Genomic DNA, 17,564 nt, shown 5'->3' with positions numbered 1-17,564 from the left:
GGAAACTTGGCAAAGTTTCCTTTCTTTTCTTTCTGGAGCTTTTCTATAGTGACTACAGTGTGTGGTGGGTTAAAAAAGGGGGAAACAGAGAGTAACCTCATTATAGTCTTTCCTTATGAAAGAATGGGAGGCGGGGGGTCCAAATCTGAACTCTGCAACTCTGGACTGTTTCTCTGTCACCTTCCTCACAGAACTGTTGAAATAGCCAGAAATACCATCCTAAACCATAAAAAGGGAGATCTGACACTAGGTTTTTTTGATCTGTAAAGCTACTCTACATTTCCTCTCTGTCTCTCTTCCCGCTCGCTACACTTTTCTTTATTCTGAAAAAGCAGCACATACTATGCCCCAATGGATGAAAGTTGTTTGCTAAGAGTGAAACAGTGAGCTGATGAGATCGAAGCGGAATGTGGCTGATCACCCCATGCAAAAGTGTTGATGAGGTAACATCTGGGTCTTTCTCTGTTGTCATCTATTTAATCTGCGTTTTGTCGACTCTGCCGATTAATGATGTTACAACAATCCAGAGAGAGGGTGCACTGACAGATGGGGAAGTGTCAGTCAGCTGACAGATGGAAAATAGAAAACAAAAAAGGACTAATATTTCTCAGCTTCTCAAGGCACTGGCCTATCTGACTACTATGGGAAACTATTAACCATTTTACCATAAGCCATTGACAGCAGCACTCAAACAGCAGCAGAACAAGAGAACATTTAACTGCACTGCAGAAAATACTAAGGAAATATGTCACAGTGATGCCACTGGTTGTTCTAGTAATCATTCACTTGACCCTTTCCTGAGAAATAAAATGAAATGGATGTCACTAAAGATGTATTTCACAATGATGCCACTGGTTGTTCTAGTAATCATTCACTTGACCCTTTCCTGAGAAATAAAGTGAAATGGATGTCACTAAGGATGTATTTCACAATGATGCCACTGGTTGTTCTAGCAATCATTCACTTGACCCTTTCTTGAGAAATAAAATGAAATGGATGTCAGAGACATATGGGTGAGGCAAAAAGACTAGGCTCAGCAATGAAGGGTTTTATTATCTCTAAATTTCTTGCATAATGTCTCTGTTACTTTTCTAATGGATACAGGCATCAGGAAACAGAGGCATTATAATACACTGCTGTAACCACTATCCTTGCAAGTGTTAATGAGACACAGAGCAGTGCAAAACATTTCCAGAGGCACTTAATCTAACTTAACTCTTGTTTGATTATTATTTATTGAGAAGAAACACTGCTTCTCCAAGCAGGGCTGCTGGAGAAGCACATGTTGGGTTCCAATTAACCTGCACTCTGGAGCTGCCAGTTGCAAGAACTCCTTATGCTCCAAAACTGAAATAATTTAGGAAGAAATATTAGTGTTTCTTTTCATTCTTCGGTATACCACCACTGGGCATCTTGTCGGTCAGAACTAGCTGAGAGTAGAGCACCACATGGGTGGTAGAGAAATCCTCGTAAAAACAGCGCACCTTGAAAGACAATGCAGATCTGGGAATACATGAGATCGGTTGTGTTCTGTTAATAAGAACGTACTTGGTGCCACAGTGCCATACAGTAATAGTACTCTGACTGGATGGTCATGATTTCAGTGCTTTAAGGAATGACAGTTCATGTCAACAGAACGTTGTCTTTGATGAAAGGCATACAAATGACTGATCTCTTTCACCAGTTCTCTCTGCTCACAATTTGTATTTCCACATAGAAGCATGGCAGGCAGCACAGGAATCCTTCATTAATTTTTTACATAGAAAATACTATTCTGTGGAATGACGTCTGAGTAAAAATACATTGAAATGAAGATTTAGTGCTTACTTCCCAGTTAAAATAGGAGGCAGGCTTGCATATATGAGGGCTATTACATAAGCATTTCCTTTCTGCCTGAACAGAGATCACAGGAGGATTGAGGACAGGTTTTCTTACAGGGACTAGGCTGCTCAGCAGCAACTTGACTCAGCAGTGAGTCCACCAAAGGACTCTGCTTCACTGTGAATTGCTCCTAACCGAGCAACATCATAAAACTCCTACATAACACAACTTGTTCCAACTGACTCACGTCAGAGCTTCATGAGGAAGCATTTCACTGTATCTTCTTCAGTGATACATGACTCAAAAGCACTAAAAAATAAAAACGGCGTAATACAGAATTTCAAACATTTCAAAACTAAAACAAAATGAATAACTGACACTTTTAGTTCATCTTCAGATACCCTGGGCTGGCACAAAGATACTACCATCTCTTTGACACGCCACCTAACAAAGCTCATGTAAATCCATTAGTTCTGGTTGTCTTGTGCTGGGGTTATCTCCATCTGCCGCTGAAGGACCTTCTGGGGAAAAACCAAGCAATGTAGTGTCCCTGAAATGACTCTTTGACTTATTTTCTGCCTCCTTTTTTTGCTTCGCATACATACAAACACAAACACTTATACACACAGTCAGCCAAGAGGACAATCCCCAGTCCCTGCACTTACTGGCCTAACTAGTCTGGTCACTCTTTAAGTCTGTATAATTTCCGGTCCTTGGGTGGTGGTTTTCCATTATTTCACTACCACCAAAGGGATGTTTAATGGTTCTCTCGGTATACCTGAATGAACAATATGATCGCCCAGCCATTGACATAGCAAGAACAACATTACATTGTGCATATGTAGAATTCTTGTCTCCTCGTATCAAAAAAGAACGTGGATCAGTCTGGTCTAGTTTTCACTTGACCACGGAGATCAGAACTAGCAACCCTTCCAGGTTGACTGACTGCTTTTTCATGTCACAGTGCCTGCAGAATGAGCAGCGCATACAAAAGCATAGAGTTTCAGTAGTTATATAGGATTGAAACTTGAAATAGCAGAAAATTGCTTTAAACTACTCCTCTGAGCACAAATGGCTTGTAAATTCAGAAGGGGCACACACCAACACAGGGATATGTTTTCACAGCCTGGCAGGAGAACATTAAGCAAGTTCTACAGTACAGTATGTACCTTAACAACCATCCTACTTACAGCTGATTTCAGCATAATTCCCTCTCTGATCTCCTGTGCTACTTTTGCACACTTTCAACTCTCTTCAAGTCAGTCTTGGCAGAGCTCCAGACATGGACTGATAAATATTTGAACATTGCTGGACAACTGCTTTAGGAAATTGTTCCAGTCAGAGGACTCTAACTTACTTCCTCTACAGTTTCCATCAAAAAAAGTGTTTACATATAAAGTAGATGGGATCATTTTAATTAGTAAGGACTTGATACCTCAGCCTTTGCTCAAGGCTCAAAAACATGCTCATTCAGATGAGAGGGGGCTCTGGGATCAAGCCCCCCCAAAATTTTAAATGTACCTAAATTATAAGGGACAAGATTATGGAGGACTGTAGGTTCTGGCCTCAATTTTAACTACTGAAAAAAAACTATCCCATCCCCACACGTACCTGTGAATGGCCTATTTTTAACTCAGGGACGACAAGTGTTCAGAGCTTTTAAACAACACTCTTTATGTAATACATAACAAGACATACTGGATTAAAGACTATTTGTGATTGACTGGTAATAGACAAGATTGCTTCTCCTCCTTATATTTTTCATGGAACTGATGGTAAAGGATCTAAGTAGATATTTCCGTTCTTTTGAAATTCTTGTTGATTACAGAAGCAAAATCTCTTATAAGCAGGAATTTCAGGATAGCAATACTGGATACATTAAACCTGGGGCTTCTAAAAGTGAAAAAGAAGGAACTTGACAGGTTTGTATTTGTTTTTTCATTCAAGTGAATGAGAGCGCTCTGGATTAATGCACACTGCAGGTGGCAGTATTTGGCAACCAAGTTTCAGGATTATGAGCGCCCTGATGAAAGTCAATATAGAGTTTTGCTAGTTTTGAATCCACGCCTTATACTGCAAGTGCTTTGGTATCTGTACAGTTTGAGTCTGACTTTGCATTTTAATACTGAATTAATTTCATATGTATCATTAATCTGTATTTTAGTTTTTAACCTTCATGTCTTTGCTTTCTACTTACTACCATTACATTCATGTATTTCTGTAGTTCTGTACTTCACAGGTAATCTGCATAAATTCCTCTTTGACCAACACTATCTTCATCAACAGAACAGCCACACAAAGAAGTTGCTTGTCATTCCTGCCAAGTGCAAAGGTGAAGAGAATGCTGTTATCCCTCAGTGGAACTTCTTTTCCAGTAAAATATTTTAAAGTCCTTTGGAAATTATAAAGGGAAATGTCTGAAAAAATGATATGCAAATGATATGTACTGTAAAAAGAGAATATATGTTCTCTTATATTGTCATTCCTTACTTACTGAGTAGTTGAAAAAACCTTCAAAGAAAGCCTCAGTGTAGGAATTTCAAGAATGCTTAGCATTTTCATGACTTAACTGATTAGGATTTGTATCTTTGATTATGCTAGCAGGTCAGCCGCAATCCAACCAGAAGTAACAGCAGCTGTGCTGAGCTGTCTCTACCTTTTCTGTTTTAGACATGCTGGTCTAACTTACCCTGAATTTCCAGTGAAGTTATTGGAGGGAGATCCGACAGTTCAAGATTTAAAGTTATCTTCTCTCCTTGGAAAGGAAAAAAAAAAAGTTTCAAATTATTTTGTTCACCTCCAGAAGCTAAAACCATTAGTAGTATGGGTTATGACACATAGGTTAAAAAAAAGGATCTACAAACGATCACATGCTATGTATACCCAAAATTAACACTAAAAGTGTATTAGTCAGAGGAACTAGATATTGTGGCTTCCTGTGAATGGTTTCAGTGTTCCTCACTCAAGTCAAATCTCCCACATGGGAGAACTCAGCAAACTACGTCTTCAGCTGTCAAAGATAAATACGATAACAAATTGGGTTATTCTTTCAGTTTTCTCCTGTTAATATATTTTTCTACTCAGCTCAGAAGGGTCTGGCTCTATTATCCTCACTTTCAAGCCTTGCTCAGTAAGAAACTTGCTACTTAAGAAAAATTGAAGCAGAAACTCAAAAAATTAGGCCATAGCCTCCAGGTCTCCCTGCTGCATGCATGTTCCCAGGCAGTGCAGCACTCCACCCTGGGACCGAGGGAGGGCACAGCCAGCAGACGAGGAGACCCACAGGCTGGCACTGGTCCTGGAGCACCTGCCCTTGCCCACTGGGCTCCTTCTGGCTGCATGGACCTGAAGATCATCTTCCTGATAGCAGGCAATGGGACTGGTATATTTGTCCCCTTGATGGCCTTTCCTCTTGTGGTACCAGATGGGCTTATACTGACATTTCTTTATATGGCAGGGGGAGGCCACAGGAAGCCTCCTCCAAAGTATTTTGATTGCACTGGTAACTCTACTCTGTGGCCTTGACTCAGCATGGTGTTTGCAAAGAAACAGGTATTTTCGGTATATTTAAACTATATTCAATCTCCCTTCCATGTTGCCTACTTTTTATCACTAAAGAAAATTAGTTCCAGGGACAACTCATATTTGCTCAAATTTCTCTTCTGCTGTGACAAAATTTGTAATTAGACAACCATTTTAGCTGTCTGACCACATACTCTTTCTTACAACAAAAGCAACTCTGGCTGCAATCTGGCTCAAGTGACCAACTGCTTCCAACATTTTACCCTTCACCACTGAAGTTAATCATTCAGCTATGGATGTTTACAACCAACTTTCCAAAATGACCCTGAGGGCTAGTGGTCCAGACCTACTCCTCCTGAAGTCAATATGCTGATCAATAAGGTGGTTTGGTCATATGCAACACCTAGCAGGAAATCCTTTTGATTCCATTTGCTTTTAAAAGTAAGCAAGCCCCTCGAGTTCAAGCAGAGAATCTTGCAAACGCGGACATGCCAGAGAGCCCGCCGGACCAGGACCAAGGTCCTGCCAGCAAGCTGGGCTTTGTCCGCTCGGCATGAAGTCTCTCACTTCTGCATTTTTTCCCCAGTTTGGGAATCTACCCCTTTGTGGTAATGACTATTACACAGTCACTACAGTGTAATAGTAACCAGGTGATGCAATTCAATTCTTACAACACTACTCTATCGTAGTGTTTTATGCTCTGCTTCATTACAGCAGTGCATGAAGAGCTGCTGTAATAAACTCCCAGCTTCCAGCTTACTGCCTGGAAGACATCTGTGTTGTACAAGCCAACCTGTGTGGTGCCAAGCTTGAAGTATAAGTATTACTGTTGGTAGCAGGGATGTTTTAGCATGAAAACAGCATTTGGTGTGAATGTGAGGACTATATTTCTCAGCTAGTAGGATAGAGTCTCCTCTTGAAAACCATTAACAGCCAAGCAGGTCAAAAAGAGTAAAACTTAACAAAATACTTTAAATAATTTTTCCATCAATCTTGAAATATACCTATTAACTTTTTTCTGATTGCACATTTCAAGTTAGGGTTGTGGATTTTTTTCAACATCCAAAATAAAAAAAAACCAGTAAAATATTTTTCATAAAGAAGTTTTGTGCTGACAAAGGAAAACATTCAGTAATTTTCCTATGATTCAGAGATAACTCTGAAGTAAACTCTTAAAGCTTTTTGCCACCTCACTTAGAACATCAAAGAGTAAGACTATGTGAATTTTACAACCACGTTTTCTGATACAAGGCTTAGAACTTTTAGAACTGCTATATTAAAAGAAAAAGAAAAAATAAAAGGAAAGTCATGACTTCTGTATCACTAGCAAAATTAAGTAACGGTCACTACTGTGGCTAAGCACACAAACCAGCAATAGCAGGTTATGAAGTTTCAGATCAGATTTAGTTGCAAAACATATGGCGATTTCTCAGATTCCTATATGGTACGTGGCTCGTTCCCTTGTCTACAGCTAGCTCTTCTAATGGGCACAAATTACTAGAAAAAGTCCTTGTATAATGCAGATCATTTTTATATGGAAACCACTGCATATAAGCTGTTTCTGATTTGTTTTGAGCCATGTGTCACTCAAATATTCACTTTGCATATAAAGCAACTCGTCTTTAGATCTTATGCAAAAAGAATTATGTTTCTTATCTGAGTCACTCTTACCCTTATCTGGTAATTGGTGTCTAATAAATACGATGTATTCAGATATCAAACAGGAAAGGCAAGTTCATATTCAATAAGATGTATGAACAACGATGGTAAACTGGCATTTTAGGTGGGAAAGGAATTTTTTCTATCGACACTATGTTTATGGCAGACAACAGCAGGGATGCTCACAGGAGTTTGTATTTCTTAAATTACAAAGCTGCAGATACCATCGATCTAAAACAAATATCTCTTGGGGTGAAACAGAGACAGCACCAGCGACTTCAGCGGGAACTGTGTGCACAAGATCTCAGCTTTTTGTAGCTGGAAGGATGGTTCAGATTATTCTCTGAGATAGTAAGAGCTGCTTTATTAGGAAAAGACTTTCATTCACGAGCCATTTTCCATTAGCAGAGTAGCAATACGGAAATATGGATTGTGTATAAGAAAATCTAAATTCAACCTCATTTTCATCATAGTTTAACAAACGTTTAGGTACTGGACTAGACTCTGTATATAAAACAAGAAGAAAGAGACAATCCTGCTTCAAAGACCATACAAACCATTTGAAAGGGAGTAAAAGGAGGAACACAGATATGAGTTAGGAGTACAACGCAAGCCAGTTGGGTGAGGCCCTCCCTAAAGTCGATGGAGAGATACAGAAAACTCCACCGTTGGGTGACTCATTCCATTCTCCTGAACAGGCCTAAGAAAGGCCAAAGGAGGTGAGCTGCTGTGCCCTGGAAGGGCTTGCAGCAGAGCTGCATGCACTGTACCAACATGTGCATCCCTGGGATGTTGTCCCTGGGATCCTGGGCCAGGCATCAAACCTCCCAGACACTGCGGCAGCTTCCCCATGATGCTGCCTTACGTATGGGCCTGCAGAGGGCTGGCTATCCAGGAGAAGAGCCCTGGCTCCACTAGAAGCTACGCAAGAATTCCCGAGTGAGGTTTTACAGCCTGTCTACACAAAGATCCTTCTGATTTTAACTCCAGAGTTACAACATCCACAGTCAGAGAGTAAGGGCAATCAACTACACCCAGAAAAAAAAATCTCAATTCAGTTGTCCCATGATATAGGAGACAGTAAGCAAAAATATGAGAGAAATCCCCAAATAATTGTCTATGTAGCTCCTACATGCAACAAGAAATTATCTTTTGTGATGACAGGGAAAGCAGTCAACTCTCTGATGGACTCATTTATAATAATTATTATATCCTTCTTTGTCCCAGATAGCATAACGATATTCAGGGTACTGATGTTTATGTACAATAATCTTTATCTTCTCTAAGTATTACACTGTTCCTCTGACAGCAAAGAGCATAATTAAGATTGCAAAAGAAAGCCAGTGATATGCATGTAGATAAAAGTTTAAAATCTCTCACTTTCCCCCCAGGCTCAAGCAGCATGGTTAGGTTGGGGACTGACCACAGCAGAGAGGGCAGCATATATGGCAGGAGACAAGAGGATCTTTGCATCTTCTTACCCCACCTATTATAACATGCATGCCCACTGCCACTTGGAGCAAACAAAACAGATCTCGTTCTTAAGAGAGCGCCTGCCTCCTGTATGCCCATAAACAGCCCTAAGAGCTCAAACAGCTTCGGGTTCTTTCATAAGCATCAACTTGGCAGCATGTTAAGCATTAAAGCTGTCCTAAATATTTAAGCACTTAAGCCACGCTATAGGACAGTGAGAATTTCTTGTGCATGAGCACTTTCGGGTGTGCTAATGGTTTCATCACTTTCTTTCCTCTACTGTTCAGAAAAAAAAAAAAGAAAAATAAAAAAGAGAGATTTCCCCTCAGAAATAGGCCCCTTCTCCCACAGATTCAGTTCCTGCTTAATGGTGGTCTGTCTGATCACATTGTCACTGTCACTGAAAACTAAGGAATGAAATATGTCAGGACTAGTGATTACCATCTTCACAGCATAGACAAGAAAAGCATATGTAATTACTAAAATAACATTTTTCTTTATGTCAAAATACAGGCGGGGAACTGTGGCTGAGTGTAAACTGTGTGCCCTCCAGAGCGCTCAATACTTTGAGAGAAAAAATATTTCCTAAAAAACCTGCAGTCTCTCAATATCCTGCCACAAAGAAGCATTAATGTGATATAACCACATTATAGCCTCAACCTACCTTATCAAGTGTTTCCATGAACAGAAGAAAATCCAGCCTGTGCCAAGCACCGCCTGGTTCCCCACCGAACTGGGCAGGTGTGGGAAGCGAAGGGAGGCATTCCAGCACAGACAGCCCCTCCACAACAAACACAGCCTGGTAGTCCTTCCTCTTCCCCAGTCTCATATGCTACGGACCCTTATTTTAAAACTGTGAGAAACATATGCATATTCTGGTATCTATATTTTTCTCACACAGGCATGCTCACAAACCATTTGTGAGGTTCAGATTGCAGGGGACCATCTCACAAGCATTATTTCACAGATATTTAGCTTCCATTTATATTTTAAAAACAATAAAAATGTAGAGGGACTTTCCTTGACTCCATTTTGCTCTACAGTTGTTACAGTTGTTAGAAGAGTCATCTCTCTCTTTTGTTATCTTTTCTCAGTATACATTTCTTCCACTAGACTCTAAACAACTTCTTTAAGAAATGGCATGCTGCAGTATGAACATACAGTGAGTATAAACCTGATGCAGCCTCTGTCCTTACTGACAGGTAAGTATTAGTATGGAACCCCTAAAAAGTTATGTGTACATTACAGGCTTCTCCTCTGCCAGTAGGACATTCACCAGTACATATAAGACTACCCAAAGGAGTACCCCAGTGTGTGTTAACGTATGGAAGTTGCGCAGTGCACTTCCAGTAGGTCTGCATTATGAATTTGAACCAGAAAATGCACTGTTGCCTTTTCAGTAGCAGCATTTGTTTAAGGCATAGTGTTTGGGAAGGGAAAAGGGGCAAAACAATTTCCAGTGAAAACAGAGAACTCTGAGAAATTTAGTCTTGGGGAAACGTACCTGAGACAACTTACTCCAGAAGGGACAGGAGGTAGGTTTTGCTCTGGTATCAGATGCAAAAGCTGCTGGGACAGACTCCCTGTTTGAATGGTTCTGACCTAGATTGTTCTGGACAGCTCTGAAGTGACACAGTCACATAAATATTAACACTCAAGATCAGGTGCAATGCTCCTCACCTCTCTTCTGAGATGGCTGCAGCATAGTTTCTCTTGAGGAACATACGGTATTGGTATTAAAGCTCCTAGACTCTTACTCCTCCAGTGCCTTCCAGAAAAATCTGTCAGTGTAAAAGTAGCTGTCCATGACCTTGAACCTGCTAGAGGGTTCACAGACTTGTGCTGAAATTCTGTAAAGTTTGGTGATTTCCTCCAAGTTCTGCATTTCTTCTCAAGGTCAGTTAGGGTCTCAGAAGGCTCACTATGCTTTCAATTGTCACAAGTTTTATTCCATTGTTCATCAGCGTTGTTCCTTCATTCCTGATTTTCACTAGTGCAGGGCATATCACGAATGAGAGCAAGTAAGAGGTTTCCAAGAAAAATTCACAAACTTCTCTAATGCACAAGCAGAAGGTCCGATATTTAGGATGGATTGATCGCGGAAAGGTTTGATGCAACTGTTGACTGAAAAACTTACGCTGATGTCTGTATCTCACAGCAGCTATGAATTGTTAATGTCTGTTTTGGCAAGGAACAGAATGGGTAAAGACACGTAGAGTGAGAGTTACATGCAGATAATATAATCTCCCTGAAATTATAAGCGGGAACAGACAGGGACAAGAATTTGATTGCATCTGTTGCAGACAGCACAGTTTACACTGTTTTACAAACTGATTCATACCACCTGCTGTTATCAATCAAAACTGAGAGAATAAAAGGTTGAATTCAAGTTTCCTAAACACCAATTTTTGGTCTCCAAATACCTGGAGTACCACCTCAACTTCCAGTGAAAACACATGATTGTTCCAGAGTTCTTACTAGACATAAAGATGAGTATTACTTTCCTAACAATTAATTGTCCTTCAGTGCTGGTTAACATGTGCATGTCATGTTTAACAGCATTCAGAAGCTGTGATGAAAATGAGCATGGGAAGGATGGGCAGAGGTATGCAAACAGCTGATTCTCCCTACACTTCCCATAGCAGATCATTACCGCTGCCAGGGCTCTCTGATCCTAATGATGTTTTGATTAGTAACAAAACAGATAAGACATCCGCAAGTATATCCATGGCCAAATGAACTTCTATTAAGAATACGTGAAACTGTTTAGCACGAAGACCATTCTCCACAACAGGAGTCCCATTTGCAGTGCTTCCAATAACAAGAAAATATGAAGCATTTGGTTTATCCAGGGGATTCTCAGCATCACCAATCCAGAAAGTGCTGTTCACTCAGCTTCTGGCCAAACAAAGGCTTACTGAAAAAATGGCTGCAGCACAGCAAAACAGCAAGAAGGCCCTGACTGTGAATAGCCTGGAATGCACTGATCTGAGACCCATTTGTACGTTCAAGTTGCCCTTTTATGTCAAAATCCTTAATAGGCCTTAAGAGGGCTCATAATTCCTGGCAGCCACTCACAAAACCCAAAACCTCTTGTATTCTAGCTCTGACAGATGTTTCTGGAAAGAGTATGAGAAACTGGCCCTATTTAGAGTGAGTCTTCACTTTTGTCAGCTTCCTACTCCTGTTTGTTCAGAGCTAGAAGCTATACGCCAACCACTGTGTCAATTATGAATGAGCCCTTCCAACGTAACTTTTCCTAAGCTGTTAGGTTTTTTTTAATAAAACTTTAGTCTCCTCAACCTTTTTTGGTCAAGAGTTACATTATCATCTAGATTTTGTGTGAAAATGGATTTGGTTTCATTTAGAACTTCTACCTGATAATTTTATCAGGGACTCACTGATCAGAGGCCTGTATTATGAGTAGCAGCACATAATGCTTCCTTACCTTCTCCACAGAACTGCATAGATTAGATTTCTACTAAACCCATCATTATCTCGTTCCCCAGTTCTAACCCTTAGTCTGTTCAGCCTATTTGGAAGACAGAGACTTCAGTCTTTCCACCCTTCCCTCTATCTTTTCTCATCAGCTGATTTCAGAGAAGATACACTATAACCAGAACAACGTTCAATATTCACTTTGTGGATGGTTATTTTGCAGTAGTATAATACTTACTTCTGTTTCTCATTCCTTTTTTAAAAATTCCCCACTTTTTTTTTTTTTTCGCTTGCTGCTATGCTGCTGCATTCATATATGTACAGTTAACCCAAGGGGTAAAATCGAAGATGCGGCTTATTATTGAACATGAACATGAATTATTTTCCACATAGGCATCAATGTTGCCTGCCATTTTTACTACTCAGCTATTCAGTTTTGTGAGAGTCTGATACAACCTGTAAGCAAGAAAAGTAAAATCATTGCTCGTGGATAATCAATCATCTTCTGGACAGGAAACTAAGTATCAGCGCACTTAGAGGACAGACCGGGATGCTTCCCGACTGGAGACATGCTTTGAACAAGTGATTCTCCGGCTTTTTGAGCAAATTTGATCAACTTTCAGCAATTCTTGCGGACCATCACGCAATTTTACTATCATAGTTTTAGGCAGAAACAGTGTTGCTGAAGCAATTCCACAGACAATGGCCTTGAACCCGAAACAAGATTTGGGAACCCCTGGTCTAGAGGAAGCTTTTCTCCCTTTTAGCTCTGCTCGTATCACTTCTGTGAAAGCAGCTCTTAGAAGAATGACCTCCATTTCCATCAAACAGCTGCACTGTATTTCAGCATGAGACATTAATGCACTGTCCTCTTTTTCAAACCAACTGATGCATGTTTTTGATGGTGTTTCATTATGGCATAACCACGGTTAACCTCTCTCATCAGGAACAACAATTTATTCAGTGTTTAGCCTTTTTGGATCATTTAGTCTGTATGCCATCTTATAAAAGCAGTAACCATCTTGGATTAAGGCAGACAGTCCTCTGCTTCCTAGAGGATTATAGGCATGAGTGGAGGAGAAGATCTATTACACTGAGTCACTGTCATTCATTAGTGCCAAATATGAAAGATCAAAATACATTCAAAGTTAGTGGCTGCTGTTCCCACTGCCTTCCAACTTTAGCTTAAATTCATATCTGTCTATTAGTGAACAGATTCACTGAGTTCATCCATCAATCAAAGAACTGTTTCAGAGCAGGGACTCTATGACTCCCTGTGGTCAGAAAGTTAAACTGATTGTTGTCTTAGATACTAAGTCAAAATGTCATACCCCCGTATACAACTCTACCTATGTTTTCTTTATCACTTTGTGATGGTTTGTATAGAAGTGTGATGGGTTAGGATATATACCTCTCCACTGTCCTCAAAGTATTCCCCCGTTTCTTCTAATTGTCTTCATCTAGCTTTCAAGTTAGCACGAAATAAAATTTATGGACTATTAGAAAATAATCAGAGAAAAAACTCTGGTGCAACCTTGTCACACAACATTCCTTTTGCTGCAGAGCAGGTGTGAGCAGTAGGCTGGGACCAGGGTAATTATACACTACCAACCTGACTGGCTCGCAACTTCAACTAGATACACTAGTGAGGCATGACAGCAGGTCAATGTCACCGGTAACGTGCGCTGCTCTCTTCCCTAGAGGCGGCCGCATTGAAGAGACGTGCATGAAGTGATCAACTTTTGAAGCATTTTTGCTCCCCAAATTTGGCAGTGCTACCTAAAGGTAAGAGTTCTCAAATTACTTGAGGTTGATACTATGTTTACTCCTTAGGAAGTAAAGATAGGGAGGTGACAAGGATTTAAACAGACAATGAGCTTGAGGAACAGGACAGCTGACACTCAGTTTTAAATTCCAGCTCTTTATGATTCAATTCTCAAACCTGACCAAGCTCTGGAAATTTGCAGGCTCCCTCTCATTTTCCTCAGATCTGGGAGCAAAGATTTGTCTTAGGGTATTTTAACTGTCTCCTAGAACAGATCACAGATGGAAAACAGGAAAATGAGCTTTCTGATAAGGTAAAGATGTGAACAGTAGTAAGACAGGAATATCAGTCTTCACAAATGTACCTCGATTCATAAAAACCTTGTAAGAGTTGCTAAACCAGGTACAGATGCTACATGACATGCTACTGAAGCTGTTCTATCAGTTTTCAATCAAAGGACAAGCTAAGGACATTATTTTTACATGGATATTAATGTATTGCAGGCTACCCGTGATTTGTTGCTGGAATGTTGTCAGTTAGGGAATGTTAACTGCTAAAAGAATCAAATGAAAAGATGCATATATCAAATTTTAAGGTTATGATGAAGTGATAAAAGCAATCGTGTAAGGATGCCCTCAATTCAGACAGCTGGAAGGGAAGGTGATGAAAGCCAATTGTGCCAATAAAGGCTCAATCTAAAGTTGGTATTTCCTATCTTCTGTTGCTTGCTCAAGTTTTAAGATAGGTCAAAACCAAATTTATATGGCCCACATCACTGCAGAATGGCCACAGTGCCTTCTTGATAAGGCTCTGTTGTGTTTCTATACACAACAGAGTTGAGCAAAAACAAGACTAATTTGCTCATCATGACTGTTGCAGAACAGGAACTGAATTCATCTTCCCCCCCCTCTGCCCCCCCCCCAAGTCCAGGTTAATGCACTAACCACTGAACAATACTTCCTTTTTGTGGTTAGTCCTCTATTTTTGGAATGCTAAATAGAGAGGGAGACATTCTAATGCAATCCTAGGGCCTGATCCTGCTTATCCTTCAGAAAAAAGGCTCTGTGCATGTGAGTGAGTTTGGTCACCTGAAAGCAGCAAGGGATTATGCCACAAACAGTAAATTAAGGAACAAGGTTAAGGAGATGCATCAAGTTTGCATCAAAGGTTAATGCAGGAGTAAGTGACTGATCTTATTTAGTATTTTAATTAATAACCTTGACAAAAAGATAGGAGTGGACAATAAAATGTATGAATAATGAGACCAAATTGGGAAGCAGCAAATCTATTACACACATAGAATGGAAAAACCTACAGAATTTCAGTAACAGAATTTTTAAGTATTGTAAAACTACAAAGCAGTGCACTTGGAAAGTAGTATTAGGAATTTCAGCTATAAACTGGGAGTTCTTTAGCAGAAAACGACAGAAGAGGAGAAAGACCTAATGCTAGTTGATGACAGCATAAAAACAAGCTGTCAATGTGAAGTAGCTGTGGAAGGGGCAAATGTGATGCCAGATTACATTAAAGAAGGCACTTCCACTAGATATAAGAAGGCATTCATACCATTGTATAAGAAGCCTGAGGAGAGAGCTCACCTGATCACTCGTGTCCAGGAAGGATGAATTCACTGTACAGCAAATGTAGAAAAAGGTTGACTGGGAGAAATGAGAAGGACCCGACAAGCATGCTTAGCCATGCAAAAGAAAGGCTGCAAGGAGACAGGAATGCTCTCTGGGCTACCTCGAGTGGAGAAGGACTTTTCATTAGAAGGACAATGCTTGCACAACAACAAACAGGGATAAACTACCATGAATAAGTTTAAGCTGGAAATCTTGTGAAGGCTTACAGTATTTTGAACTGCTGTAGAGGCAGGAGCAACAGGAGCAGAAAACTTACTTAATTATAGACTGGAGCTCACCTCACGAAGGGATAACTTAGTGCAAATGCGTGGCCTGAGACCAGACTGGAAAATCCGAGGAGTCCCTGCCTGGCCAGCAGCCCCATGAATTCAGGTTGGCAGGCTGAAGCTGCCGATCTGCACGCGCAAGTGTTGCAGCTGTGCGCGCAAGCCTGCAACCAGGCAACCAGCCCTCCGGGTGCACAGTTACAGCAAGGGCACACTTTGCTGTGCTTTAAAAACTTCCAAATCTCCTTAGGCTTGTGTCACCATTCAAAATATCATCAAGGAGAAAATGTTCTCTCCAAATGGGAGAAAGCTAAGAGCTCTTTCTTTCCCAGTACAGTTCAATGCACCAGTATTTTACTCTTCAGTGTATGCTTCCTCCTGTTTTGTGAACAGTGGTAATGTTCATTTTGTTTTCCTTTACCTTACTTTACTTAAACTTCCATTTAAGCCAATAAGACTTGTAATCTATTGCAAAGGGACATGAATTACACTCAAGTACCTCCCTGTCCATGCAAGGGGAGGGGAAGCAGTATCTTCACACTTCCTGGATTCTGCCCAGCCCCCCCGGGTCAACGGCAAAAACATCCCTATGACTTCAACAGATGAACAACCCAGTTCTTTCACTGAGCAATTGAAGCAATGACCTTAAAAATTGGCTAGCAAGTCTCTGCAGTCAACAGACAAGCCAATGGAATCAGTTGAAGAGTCTGCAATAAGAAATACTGTTGTTCATATTCAGTCGAATCTCCTGTGACTTCATCCTTCCCATTGGATAAAGGAAGCTGATAGTCTTACACAGCCTTAAAAGCCAGAATGGCAGTAGGAATAAAACTGGAGTAAAAATCTGGGAGATGCGAGTGGGATATCATACTACCTGCATAGCATTCATAGCATTCTTAATCTCATTCACAGGATATCTGCTTTCGACATGCTGAATACTTTGTAACGCCCCACTTTTAATTTGCTGTCTGCAGTCATCCATTTTAGCTAATATTTTAAGAATAAGAATTAATAAATACCTGAACGTTGCTCCCCAACTGTTTGTTTATCTATATTAGAGCTGTAACTATTCCTTCCTGCACACGAGAAAAGCCTCAGCACATTGCAACTGTTTCCATAAACAACCCCTTTGAGGCTAACCAGAAAAGAGCTCTCCACTGAGGAATTCAGTATTCCACCACCAGTGGAAACTCAGAATTGAACTGCTTCAATAAAGTAAAGCAGATGCACTCGATACCGTTCGAGGCACAGATGCCACCGCATGCCGGCAATGGTGCTTTATGGTTACTCTTTAAAATGGCAGAGTGTGAAATTATCTCATAAATGCAGCTGGAAGGAATAAATGCCCCACAAGACATTAAACTAACGATGACAGGATAGCAAGAACAGATTACAACACACTACAAGTCTTTCAGCTAGCATTGAGGCAGCCAACAGATCACTGATGGAAATTGCTACATCTCCATGTTTGCATGGAATCTGCAGATGACTTGCTATAATATTTTAATGATAATCATCCAAAATACACAACTTCTGAATGCATTACACTGCCTTCTTCAAATACCTGAACCAGTAAACGTTCTCTCCCAAATTCCATGCCCCTTTTTTCAGCTGGTTTTTCTGAACCAGCTCTTACCTGAAGTCAATGGCAAATCCCTCACTGACATCAGCTGGAGTTGGAACAGGGATTAAGCACTTTTATTGTAAGGTGACTGCTTCCTTCCTGTGCTGCCTAAGATTCTGGATGCCATCTTGGTACATGATTGAGCCAAATTCTCCATCTCCTGCCAGATGACATGACACAGATCCAACCCTCACTGCCAGCTCTCGTACAGACAGGACACAGAGATGCCCCTTTGGGCCTTCAAACCCTTTCTCAGATATCCCCCTCCAGCATACGTTTTCTCTTCTGCTCCCAGGAAAAGCGCTGGGTTTTTCTGAACAGGGTGCAAACAGACTCATGACCGGGTCCGGGGA

General features: G+C 40.6%; 1 protein-coding gene across 4 annotated transcripts in view; it reads right to left on the bottom strand.

The window, feature by feature from the left end:
- The window catches only part of CARHSP1 (calcium regulated heat stable protein 1), an 85,062-nt gene that overhangs the window by 56,686 nt on the left and 10,812 nt on the right, over positions 1 to 17,564 (bottom strand). For 3 of the 4 annotated variants that reach the window (XM_068908601.1, XM_068908604.1, XM_068908602.1), the window contains one exon: positions 4,511 to 4,576. The gene's annotated coding sequence lies outside the window, so the exon portion shown is untranslated. Of the gene's footprint in view, positions 1 to 4,510; positions 4,577 to 17,223; positions 17,372 to 17,564 lie in introns of all 4 variants that reach the window. The other variant, XM_068908603.1, reaches the window with a different exon arrangement.

This window comes from Struthio camelus, chromosome 15 (genome assembly GCF_040807025.1).
Source record: "Struthio camelus isolate bStrCam1 chromosome 15, bStrCam1.hap1, whole genome shotgun sequence".
Lineage (NCBI taxonomy): Eukaryota > Metazoa > Chordata > Aves > Struthioniformes > Struthionidae > Struthio > Struthio camelus.
The sequence above is the reverse complement of the archived record's forward strand: the minus strand, read 5'-3'. Positions and strand labels throughout refer to the sequence as shown.